Raw genomic sequence first — 13,009 nt, forward strand, 5'->3', positions numbered from 1 at the left:
TAGAGTGGTACTATTACATCCCTCTATCTGCACACTACATTCCTGTTGATGCAGCCCAGAATTGTATTGGCTTTCTTAGTTCCTACACCACACTGCTGACTCATGTTCAGCTTCTGGTCTACTAAGATCCCTTTCACATGTTGTCAAGCCAGGTGTCACCCATCTTATATCTGTGAATTTCGTTTTTCTGCCTAAGTATAGTTGCTTATACTTATCTCTGTTGAAATTCATTTTGTTTGGTTTCTAATCTGTCCAGGTCATTTTGAATTCTGACCCTGTTCTCTGGGGTATTAGCTAACCCTCCAAATTTGGTGTCTCCTGTCTATGGGAATTCTTGCAGGGCTCTGGAGGGCCTTTTTGTTTTTGTTTTGTTTTTGTTTTGTTTAAGTACAGGCACCAAAGTTGCAGCACAATTGCTGGTGATGCTCCTTACACAAATTCCCAAGTTTGGTAAAGTTTGGGTGAGGGAGTCCAATTTAATTGGGCCGCAAATAAAGGTAATGTAAGGGCAATAAAATCCAATCTTTACCAAACTTGAGGGTTCTTCCAAGAAGAGTCACCAGCAGCTATGTTGCAAATTTTATGTTTTTGCTTTAAAACACTGCTCCAACAGCCCCCAAAAGATTTCCCATAGAGTATAATGGAGTTGAACATTTTCAGATATTTCTCTCCTGCAAGAAAAGCCAAAAATACATCCTGCTATGGGGCTTTTTTGGGAAATACTGAAAAATTTCAAGTCTAATATACCTGAACCCAAACATACTCGGGGGGGGGGGGGGGGCACACACCTAATGGTAGTTTTAATTATACTTGTGCAAAGAGGAATGTAACAACTGCCATTTCCGCTGATCTGATTATGGGACAAGTTTGATACTGTACAAGTTTGTACAGAAGTCCCGTAATTCATTTCAAAGCAGGCAGGTCTGGTGAATCAGGAGCCATGATAGTTGTAATGCAAAGAAATGCAATGGGATCTACCAGTATGGGGATGTTTAGCTTTCTTCATATAGCATTACAATTTAACTTTGAAATAGTGTGGCTATTCAGACAAAAGAACATAAAAGACCATGCAACATGTTAGGTGCACATTAAAGTCTCAAATCATAGCCCAAATGTAAAATATAATAGTAACTATTTTGACAACTTAACTGACATTTTGTCTGTTTATGCTTGTTTATGCTATCTGGTTATACATGGTTTTGTCAGAGAAAACTTTTAATTATTTTCAAGTGAAGACTAATGAACTAGGACAATGATTTATAAACAATCTATTTCTAAAAATCTAAAAATATATCACTTTGAATTTTAGTGACTTCATTAAAACTTTAATTATGTAATGACAATTGCCAAGAGACCATCAAAGTTAATAGTGTTTTTACAACATTGTTTGTTGCAATGTTCAGGCAGAGGAACTGAATAAAACATTACCTAATTTGTGCTACAACCACAGAAAGAAAAAGGTTTTGGTAAATAAAAATATATTCTTAAAATGCATACTTCCACGGTAGTATGCAATTCATTCTCAGTGCAATCTGACCCAGTTTTATAAAAGCAACAACCGGGGTCACACAGAATGCTTGTGATAAATGATTACATTTAAAATGTCCACACATATCTTAAGAATATTTGGCTTCCTAGCAATTCAGATTTTAATTGCACAGTGATATACTGAAATTCCAAGTAGGATGCTCTTTACATGCTTCCCACATTTGCAGTTCTGTTAACTGTAGAAAAGTACTGCACTTCACCAGCATGAATATTTTGTAGACTGCTTGTTTAGATTCCATGTAACAAATTGCTATACCTGCCTACTTTTTTATGATGTGAAGGCAAGCAAATGTCATTTATTACAACAGTTAATTATTTGCGGTCCGAGGGTGGATCTCTTTCGTGCAAAGCCCTTTACCAATAATACACACTACTCCGTTGCTGGGGTAATAAATTGGCCATAGCCATTTTATTGAGCAGAAGCGTGAAGTTAAGCATGGGTCTGGATCTGGTCATGTGGGTAATGTGCTAAAGCTCCGCAGGGTGGGCGCCCCGTCCCGAGATTTGTTCTACTGCGGGGCTCTGCTGAGCGGACGTTCCTGGCAAGAGATGTTTTCCTTCGGCCCAGTTCAGCAGGGGTGGTCGCCTCTTGCCGCTGTTGCCATTCCCAAGGGAAAGGCGTAGCTCCCTAGCTCCTTTGCCCTTGCCCTTCCAGAGCAATACCCATGCGCCAAGTATCTAGGCTATGACAAAATGAGCATGCCTTAGCATAGAAAATTAGGTGGAGGTGGGTGGGCAAATCGTCAGCTGGCGAGCACATGGCCAGCACAAAGGAGGGCGAGCCCCTTTAAAGTCTCGGTTCACCTCTCCTTTTTCTGGTGATGCTAGCCCTTTCCAAGCATGGCTCCCCTTTCCCTTCCGCCCTTACTGGGGCGGCATTAGCTGGTTTCACTTCTCCCCACCCCAAGCAGCAACCGCATCTCGTGGTGATGCACAGACATCTTTATATGCAGTTGTACATATTCCTGCATACAATGTGCATTATGTCTTTTGCCCGTCTTTAAGGCTGAAATCATGCATTAGATATGTACGTACTGAAGTCCCATTGATTTTCGTAGACTATAGCCATGCATTACTGTAGACAAGGCAACTTCTAAGACCCTGAGTTAGAGTTTTGTGCATTTCAATCCACACGCAGAACTCCACAAAGCAGCTTGTGTCAGAGATAATGGAATGTCCATGTTTGCATTTACTTTTATATTTCTAAAAGGTTCCAGTTTTCTGCTTTTCACTTTTGGTACTGTACATTCATTTGTACAAAATATGTAAACATGTTGTTTATGCTTAACTTATCATGTCATATGTATTCTGGTGATTTATTGATTTGCAAATAATAAAAAGTATACATTGTGTGGAAAAATTGGTGGGAGAAAGCAAAATGGCATGGAAATGTTGAATCATAGGTTCACTTTACACATGGGACAAGCAAAATGAGGCACTGGGTGTGTGATAGCCTGAATGAAGCATTCAAAATTTTCTTTGTTCAGTGTATATACACTAGAACCGTGGTGGCGACCTTTGGCACTCCAGATGTTATGGACTACAATTCCCATCAGCCCCTGCCAGCATGGCCAATTGGTTCGCCACCACTGCACTAGAATATATTTAGCTGTGTTCTGTGAAAGGAAAAGCTCTTGCAATGCAGAAGCACTGTGTGCACATGAGATTTCATGTACCAGTAAAGAATCACTGGACCAAGGTATAAATGTTCTCCAGTGATATTTGCTGCTGCTGGCTACTATGCCCAGCTCTTGGTATCCTAAGATCATAACTGCACATCCCTTGTTTTAGTAGATATGACCTAGAAACATAGCATTTGTCTCTTTGATCTATTTTTTTTCCTTTTTAGATATGTGAATGTTTTGATCCCTTGACTTTAATCAATAGCTCCGACAAATTATCATTAATATGATCTCAGTTGTTGCTTGTGTTAGCTTCCTGGAAAAGTGGAACACTGATACTCAGTGACTTGGGAGCCACATGTGGCTCTTCTGAGCACTGTTTCCCAGTATGGAACCCATCCTATTTTCCAGGAAAATGGAGAAGTCCATTGCTCTTCAGGGCTTGTGGCTCTCAGATGGCTTCCACCTTGAAACACTGGAGGGACTGGATGACAGATATGCTTCAAGTCACCTTGAGCTGTGGGTCTTGTGACAGGGATAGAAATAAAGGGCTAATCATCTCCAGTAATTCCCCATACTTCTCTGGTTGGGTAGTGCATAGAGCATGTAGTAGTAATGTGGCTCCTTCGGTTGATGGTAAGTGTGAAAGGCTCTGACTTGGATATTTCAGACTAGTTTTATATCATCAGATCTTGGGAGCTAACTAGGGTCAGAGCTGGTTAGTACTTGGAAGTCCAGAGTTGCTACACGGAGGCAGGAAATTTCAAACCACCTTAGTTTATCTCTTACCTTCAAAACCTCTTACTTTTCTGTACAAGTCACTGAAAGTGTTTGCAAAATATTTTCAATTCTCCCCATCTGTCTGCATTCACCTCCTTGAAAATGCTTTCTGGCCATCATTTTGTAATTCTCCCATTTTATTTCAATATCTCTATGAATTTGTAGCTTTGATGCTTCAAAGTCTCATGCTGTGATTCTTTATTACTTGTGTCATGTCCCCAGAGAAGCTCTTACTATTTTCTTATTAAGTCTCAGTTGTCCCTATAGTTACAATGGGTTTAGTTCCTTTTGTATAGTGTTCTAATGGAGGGAACTTTAGTTAGAACCTGTCCCTTTAAGAATCCCCCAGAGGCAATCTTCCTTTCATTACCCAGTAGTGCCCCTGTTTAGTTAATTTAGTCTAGTAGAATCCAGATAAAGGAAACTGAAGGAACCAAGAGGAAGCCCAGACAAAGTGGACTTTCCTAAAAAAAAGACAGGAAAGCATAAAAGTATCAAGCTTCAAGTTGTTCCAATCAAGCAAGTACTTTAGTTTAGTCAGACCCTGGGAGGAGTTAGGGTCTCAGTTCTTCTAGCAATAAAATTTCTCCTTTTTTTAAACTGTTACATCTTTCTTGTGAGTCTCCCACTCTGTTCTGGCCGAGTACAGGGCACCTAAAACTGTTTTACTTCGGGAACAGAACAGCTTGTGTCTTTGTAGCTTTGAAGATATCAACCCCTCCCCCCCATTAAAAACAAAATGATGGAAATAAACACACAAGATGATGGACTGAGCTCAGAAAATGGCACTGAGCAAAAAGTCCGGGGACAGCGAGAGTGGTAGGAAACGTTTTAAAGAATGCACAACAAATGAAAATGTTTTGAAAACATTTCACAGAAAGAATTGCTAAAATAGAGGATGCATAAAAAGCTGTACAGTTTGGGACTAAAAACTATGCAGAACTTTTCAGAGGAAATGTTTTCTTTCCTGCCTCAAAACATTTTATTTTAGTTGTGTGGAAAGGACCTCTATGGTATCATAATAAGTTGACTGCAACTTGATGGTATTTTCAACCACCATGTATCAACATGGCCATCCAGAAGTCAAGGAATGAGTAGCACAGGCTTAGTACAATTTTTAAAAGTGCATGATACCCAACCAACTCTTTTTTCAATGAAAAAAATAGCTTAGATTGGCTTCAAAGAGAAATCTTAAATGATCTTTACCTTTATGAAAATGGTGAGAAGGCTGATGAAAATGATCTGATGCACAGGTAAGCAATAGGCCTATGACAAATGGGAGAGCAGTAGATCCTGTGAGGAACTCAGCATTAAAGATATGTTTATCTTTTCTTCTTAACTTTATCCTATTTTCAGTTGAAGGGAAAGAAGTAAATTTAACCAGATATGAAGTAATTCTGTATTTTTCACATAAATCTAGAATAAATATATAATGTGGAGTGACCATTGAATAGTACCACCATGAAACAGAGCCCCGTGTATGCTGCAGTACACCATCTGCACATGTGGCCTTCCCTATTCACATTATCGAGAGGACAGCTCAGCAAATGCATTTCGTTCACACAAAGAAGAGTTGTGCCCTTCAAGGGGAAAAGTCACTTGTGAGTCTGGCAGCTCCATATGCCAGTTAATGAACTGCAACATGAACTATCCATTAAAAAGAATACGGTCCTTCTGTTGTCATATTATCAATGTAGGTCCAGAAACACAAACTGCTATGACAAAAAAGCTAGATTTTCTATAGAAATGTTATTATTTCTATTAGAGCTCAACTCTAATGACAAGATGTGAAGAATATCTAAAGTCTTTTATGGTGACATATCATAAAGAGAGCTGAAGGTGCCTTACAATAAGATCAACAGGAAAATCAATATTGTTCAGCCATAAGCTAAATTGAAATGGAAACCTTTGCTCTTTCTCTTAAGATCATTTATGGGGGATCCTGATTTGAAAGATTTTGAAAGCAGTGCCATCATGTTAAAGCCACAGTATTGTGTTAAAAGCCTCTTCATCTTGAGAAGAGAGAAAATATTCTAGACAGCAGAAAATTTGGAATTATAGTGACTCAGCTCAGGAAATCAATCAGTGAGGAATCTGACAAAGTCATTTGACTTATTCAATAAACGTTGGTGTTGGCCTTGCTTCTTCAATTACTAGTTTCCTAAAGTTTTCAAATGTGAACTGCAGAGGAAAATCAAAGAGGAAACCTCATGTTTAATTCTGTACTTTCTACTGGCTTGCTGCAAGAACCTAAGATTAGAAATACAATAGCAAATATATTTATTTTAATTTTAGACTTTTTAAACCCAACTTTCTTCCAACAACGGATGAATAAAGCCAAAATCACAGATTGAAGCATAGTTTTATAGAGGAAAATGATGATTTAGCCAGAGATTTTATTTCAGAAGCTCTTCCATGTAAAAGAAAAAACCTCTCCAAAGGCCTATTTGTGACCCTATTATCCATCAGCTGTCCAGCATTTGGGAGAAGTCACATTACAGGTGAAGTGACAGCTGGCAAACTAATGAATGTAGGTACTTCATCAGGCATGACAGCTTTGTTCTACCATACCTTACATATGGATCGGTGTCTTCTCATAGTTCCTTCTCACCCATGCATAAAATTCTGTGAGTAATTATTTCTATTTCTTTTTAATAGCCAGCCCTTTACAAGTAACATGACAAGTCTGCAACTGTCCTGGTTCACTGTCAATATATTTACTTTTAATAGTTGGTTCTGCCTCAGAGCAAATTGATTTCCTCTTTGTAGTATTCTTGCAAATAATAAGGGAGAGCAACTGTGCCTTTAATTCAAGAAAGTTTCACTGGCCGATTATACACAACGTGCTTGCTACATGATGGGTGCAAATGTCCACTGCAGTAAGATTTCTTGTAAGGACCTGTTTCCTGGAGCCCTGCTTTCACTTTCCATTCTCTCCACAGCAAGCAAGACCACTTTTAGCAACACTTTTAATTTGCTTCACTGCTGGAGCAAGCAGATTTGCCAGTAAGTGCAGCTTTGCTCCAGACATCTTCCCTCCACCCACAGTCAACCCTCCCACTCCCTCATGTCACTTTGCATGCCTTTCCTCTTGCCACCTCCCCCATGGTGCTGGCTCCTTCTCAGAGTCCGTATCAAGAGATCAATAACTTGATATAGTAGTAACCAAGAGGGCTTTTGCAAGGAACAGTACAAGTAGGGTGTTTTTTGACTCCACTCTATTGCCAGACTGACCTATGGTGGACCAAGGGCTCCTGTTTTTATACAGTGGCACTTCTACCACCTCAGTCAACTCTGGGATACTGAACAGTAGTGCCAAAATAGAGAAGCTTGTTCTGGACAGCCTATAAGGAAAAAGAACTTTATCTGGACTTGTCTCCCTCCCAAGCAATTTGCAAAATGTCCTCTTACACCCTTCCTGACAGGATTAAGTTTACGCACAAAAGATGTTGCCCTGGAGAGAGTTCCCATCTCTAGTCCTGGACCATACACCCAGTTAAAACAAAGGATGTATTAATGTGCTTATCTGTACTAACTAATGTTTCTTTCTCTGAGTAACATTTTAACAACCACCTTACTTTACATTGTCATTGTTTCTCAGCTAACTTCCCTGGGCACATCAGGCTGATGTCTCAACCCATTAGACTGATAACCTACCATTAAGGTTGATGTCTGTCTCCTATCCTTCCCAGGAAGGGTAGGAAATCCCTTTTGTCTAGACAGATTTAGGATCACTCTGCATAACCCTGAGGGTCCATTTCTCCCTGAAAAGAAGCCCCCTGTTCCAATAGACACTTATCTCTGGACAGCTGTCTGTCTGTGATACTGTCACAGGCGTAGCTAGGAAAAATGGAGCCCGGGGCAAAATCTGAATTTTCCGCCCCCCCCCCCTCCATGATCTAACAATCTACTAGCAGCAAAGTCCATTGTCGGGGAGGTGCAATGGGTCCTAGAAAAGGGTAGAAGGATGAAAAGTTTCTATTGCTTGTTTAGCACAGCAACTGTTTGTTGAAGGGCTAAGATATTTCTCTATTTAGATGCATATCCAAATATGCATAAAACATATCCCACATCACATAGAAACAAATATGGTGGGGGGAAATGGACTGATGTATGAAATTTTATACTTTGTGCCAATTAGATGCCTTCAATGATGGGTTCTATTTCTTCACAGATTTACAGTAGCCCTAGCTGTTATTGCAAACAGAAACATCTCAAATGCATTAAAATACAGTTGTATTTATTTCAGACACTTAGCCCTAATCTGTTTGCTGCTTCACAATTTCTAATCCCTTCCCACAATCTCTTTCAAGTTCTGGCCTTTCTTGTGAGACTGAGAATAATCTTATACAAATTCATTTCAGCTGGCCTCAAGCCTGACAGGGATTATGTGAAAATGAAATGGATGCAGGGCAAAACATTACATAACCGCTAAGGGCTGCTACACTTAAATCAATCACTTCTTCATATTGAGCTATGATGTATGTTTATTCACTGGTATACTAAGAATATTTGTTGATGTAGGCATTAAATTATATAAAATATCAATACAAATAAATAAGCATTATAAAAATGACAAATACTGACAGGTAATCTATCACTCCCTGGTTGTTTGCTTCTGGGCACAATTCAATGTACTGGTCATAAAGCCCTCCACATCTTCGTATCAAGAGACTTGAAAGATTGCCTTTTCCTGTAGTGACTGGCCTTCCAATTTTGATCTTCATCAGAAGAACAGCTATGTCTTTTCCCACCAATTGCAACAAGCTCCAGAAATGGAACATTCCCTGTTGTGGCACTGAGGATTTTCTGTTGTGGTTATGGGAGTTAGAACTTCTCCTCCAGAGGCTAGCAAATCACCAAATCTGCAGTCTTCTAGATCCCAGGCAACATATTTCACCTACCCAAGCTTTTAGTTAACTACCCTTTAGCAACATTCCACGCCTTCTTTGTGTGTACGTGAGTCTTGTCATAACTGATTTATGGCAACCCGCAAAGTTTTCAAGGCAATAGATGTTCAGAGGTGGTTTGCTACCTTTGTGTGGGTTGAGAAAGTTCTGAGAGAACTGTGACAGGTCCAAAGTCACTCAGCAGGCTTTATGTGAAGGACTGGGGATTGAATCCAGTTCAACAGATTAAATTCCTCCCCTCTTAACCACTACACTGTGCTGCCTCTCTTTCAAGATGATGTTATTTCACAGTTTTATTCATTTTTAACCAGTTTTTACTTTAGGTATGCTTTATGTTTTATCTACTACAGCTTTTATGGTATCATCAGAGAGATACTTCTGTGCTTTAGCGGTTAGCTATTTTAATAGTTTTACTGTCACAGGTAAATTTGTATTTGCTTGATAGTGTTGTTGCACATAAGCAGGCTTGTATGTATTCTACTTAAATGTCTGTGTCCATACTGGCCTAGGAAAGCTATATGGGCATATTACTACTCTGCAGCTTCTCAGCATCTTTTGAGTGTAGAACTGCTGTTTTAGACTTTAACACAGCTGAAGCAAAATGGAGTGGTACTATTATGTCTCCAGTTCCAAAAAGTTAAAATAACTTAAAAACACCATTACAACAACCCAATTTCTGGGTAAAGTAACGAAAGTAGGGATGCTTAGACAAGTGTAGCCAAAATTGCAAACAAAAGGGTGTGTTAATGATGGCAACACAAAAGGCATCCTGATAGTATTAATGGAGGTCCCAAAGTGATCATCTCCATTAAAGTTTGGATAAAACACTGGTTGGGATCCCAAAGGCAGAAAGATTTCCATCTGCAGAATGGATATTCTTTTCTTCTTTCCCCTTTCCATTGTAGCCCAAACCTTTAAAACGTTGCAGCAGAGCCTGCTGTGCGAACTCCTCCCCCGGGACGGCATTTTTGCCATCCCTGGGGTGCTGTATTCCACCTGTGCAGAAACAGCCATAGTTAAAAGTGCTTCAGAAAACAATGGAGGAAAAGCGAAAGGAAACCAAGTGAAAGGTTTCTGGAACCAAATGGAGGAAAAACTGTAGCACTTGGTGGCAAGATACATTGTGTTGAAAAGGCCATTGTTTTACCTCTTTAAATTCTGTTGGATGTTGTACAGAATTTTACTGTTGATGTTCTTTTGTGTTATTGTTTTAAGCTGGCTTTTACTGGTCTTTTAATATTTATTTATTAACATTGCATATGTGTATGTTTGAGAATATGAAGCCATCCCAGTACCCAGTATTGATATGTCTGATGAATGATAAATTTAACACAAAAATGGGTTTTGTTTGCTTGCCTTGTACTGCCTTGATGTTTGACTGAAACATGATTTACTTTGTTAAAGAAATTAATCTCTTGTATCGACTTGGAGGTGTCAAGGGATTTTGTGGAGGGAAGCCTTGCTAACAGGAGGTATCAAGCTGCAGTTTCTATTATACTATGGAAATGTTGTTAATCTCAACAAAATGTTAGTAACAAAAAAACAGGATAGGGAAATAGAATATTGGATGATTCAGGAAAGGAGAGCAACATGTAATATGCATGTAAATCCTAAAATGATACATTTGGAAGATTACCCAAAACCCTGCCTGAGAAAATTAAAATCAGGTCCTTCTAAAGTATTCGTTAAAAAATTGTGAACGAGATCATACTCTGCTGGAATAGAGATAAAGCAGTATCTGCTCTGCAATCTCAAAATCTATTATTTTCCTTTGTGGGGAAACAGAGAGAACTTTTTGCATACATAAAGCTGTAAGAATGAAATTTGATTTCTGTGTTAGTCTTAGCAATGGATTTCATTACTTCATAGACTCTGGCAGAGAACCAAATTCTAATAATTACATTACAATAAATGAGCTTTATTTCTATAATTAGTTATAGATAATTGAGAGTGGTACACACTTAACCTCAAATCCTGATTACATTACTGAAAAAAATTCTCTTTGGGCATTTTGTATAATGCAAGGCATTGTGTCTACTGCAGTGAGATGAACTATAACAAAGCTGATTTTCCAGCAGACTTTCTGCAGGCCCACTTGTCTGACCCCATTTTGTATTACAGTTGGCTTGCTGATCATGTAGTCACCTGACAATATGAGCACTATTTTGAGTCTGTGATAAAGCATGGATCACTAAGACTTTGTTACTTTGCTCACTGCAGACAGAATACCAGTCTAACCACATGGATGCATGTTAAGCTCTCCCAGAAAAACAAACAATACAAATACAAAAGAGTGTAGTGGAGCTAGTTGAACAAAACAAAACGGACCAACTACATCCAGGCTACTGGCTGTAAAAATGTCAACCCCAAATGAAGTGACAAGGGCTCAATTTAATATAACTAATGTAAGATGTGCCACAGTGCAATCCATATAACAAGCATACAACAAACAAATGCAACAAGAAGGCAACATAAAACATGCACAGGTCTATGCTAGCCAGCTGTCTATCAGTCCTCATAGGGGTTGAATGTTGTAGATCCTGATACAGAAGTATCTTACAATAGATCAAATGGAGCAAGGCAGTACAAGTCTGTAAGCAATTCATATAAAGATTAGCCACCCCTGGAGCCAAAAAACTAACCATGGCCACATCCCCTATTTGAAGATAGAACTGCTTGTCAAATAATTTTTTTTTACAAAAATAAAGTCCATCAGTTCCTTGAGGGAATATGTAGGGGGGTTGTGATTTTCTCTGTTAACCAGAATATAAGTCAGGACCACTCTGGGTTTATCCAGAGGGATATTACATGTACATCCATAGTAAGAATTGTGCCCTGTTCATGGAAGGGTAAACCTTCTATTTGTTTAATATGATGACTAGTGTCTTGGATTTACATTTTAATTTTAGGCACAAAACGTTTGAGATGGTAGTCCACAAATTTTGCTAAGGGCTCTAAAATAGAACCAGAACACGTTAATAGATCTACCTGGGGGAGATTTACCTTGTTTATGTACTTTAAACAAAATATAGAAAATGGGGATTCTTGAGTATTGACAGTATAAAAACTTCTCTGTAGATTTATCTACAATGCCAATGATGCTAGCTTCATCAATGATGATTTTGTATTGTCAAAGGCCTTCATGGCCAGAATCACTAGGGTGCTGTGTGGTTTCCGGGCTGTATGGCTGTGTTCTAGCAGCATTCTCTCCTGACGTTTCGCCTGCATCTGTGGCTGGCATCTTCAGAGGATCTGATAGTAGGAATGGAAAGCAAGTGGAGTATATATACTGTGAGGTCAAAAGGTGAGGCCATCTGAATAGAGTAGCCTAGTATGTGAGTCACAAAGAAGTCTGTAGCATGTGAGTAAAAATGAAGATAGCAAGGTCAATAGGTGAATGCATCTGAATAGAAGTATCCTGGTCTTTGTTCCCTTTGATTGCTATTGTCTATAGTTGCCCTGTGTTTGTGTGGAGCTGATTAGTCACCGTCTTGATTCTAGAGTTTTTCAACACTGGTAGCCAAATTCTGTTCATTTTCATGGTTTCTTCCTTCCTGTTGAAATTGTCCATGTGCTTGTGAATTTCAATGGCTTCTCTGTGTAGTCTGATGTAGTGGTTGTCAGAGTGGTCCAGAATTTCTGTGTTTTCAAATAATATTTTGTGTCCAGGTTGGTTTATCATGTGTTCTGCTATTGCTGATTTTTTTGGCTGAAATAGTCTGCAGTGCCTTTCGTGTTCTTTTGCGCTCAGACACGAATCAAAGAACATGAATATATACTCCACTTGCTTTCCATTCCTACTATCAGATCCTCTGAAGATGCCAGCCACAGATGCAGGCGAAACGTCAGAAGAGAATGCTGCTAGAACACAGCCATACAGCCCGGAAACCACACAGCACCCCAATGATGATTTTGATTAGATTTTTATATGGATAGTTAGATCCTCAGATATCTTTTTGATAGTATAATTCATTGCTGTCTATTCATTGTCTATTTCAAGGAGGTAATCTGAGGTGTTAAGAATAACCCCCTCCCTCCTTTGTCTGCCTCTTTAATTACAATCTTAGGGTTATTGGCAAGCTGATGTAGGATCTTATCCTTAGTTGTAAAATTGTGAGGATGGGGCATGTTGGTATTCTTAGCCCTTTC

The sequence above is a fragment of the Sphaerodactylus townsendi genome, linkage group LG10, assembly GCF_021028975.2.
Source record: "Sphaerodactylus townsendi isolate TG3544 linkage group LG10, MPM_Stown_v2.3, whole genome shotgun sequence".
Classification (NCBI taxonomy): domain Eukaryota; kingdom Metazoa; phylum Chordata; class Lepidosauria; order Squamata; family Sphaerodactylidae; genus Sphaerodactylus; species Sphaerodactylus townsendi.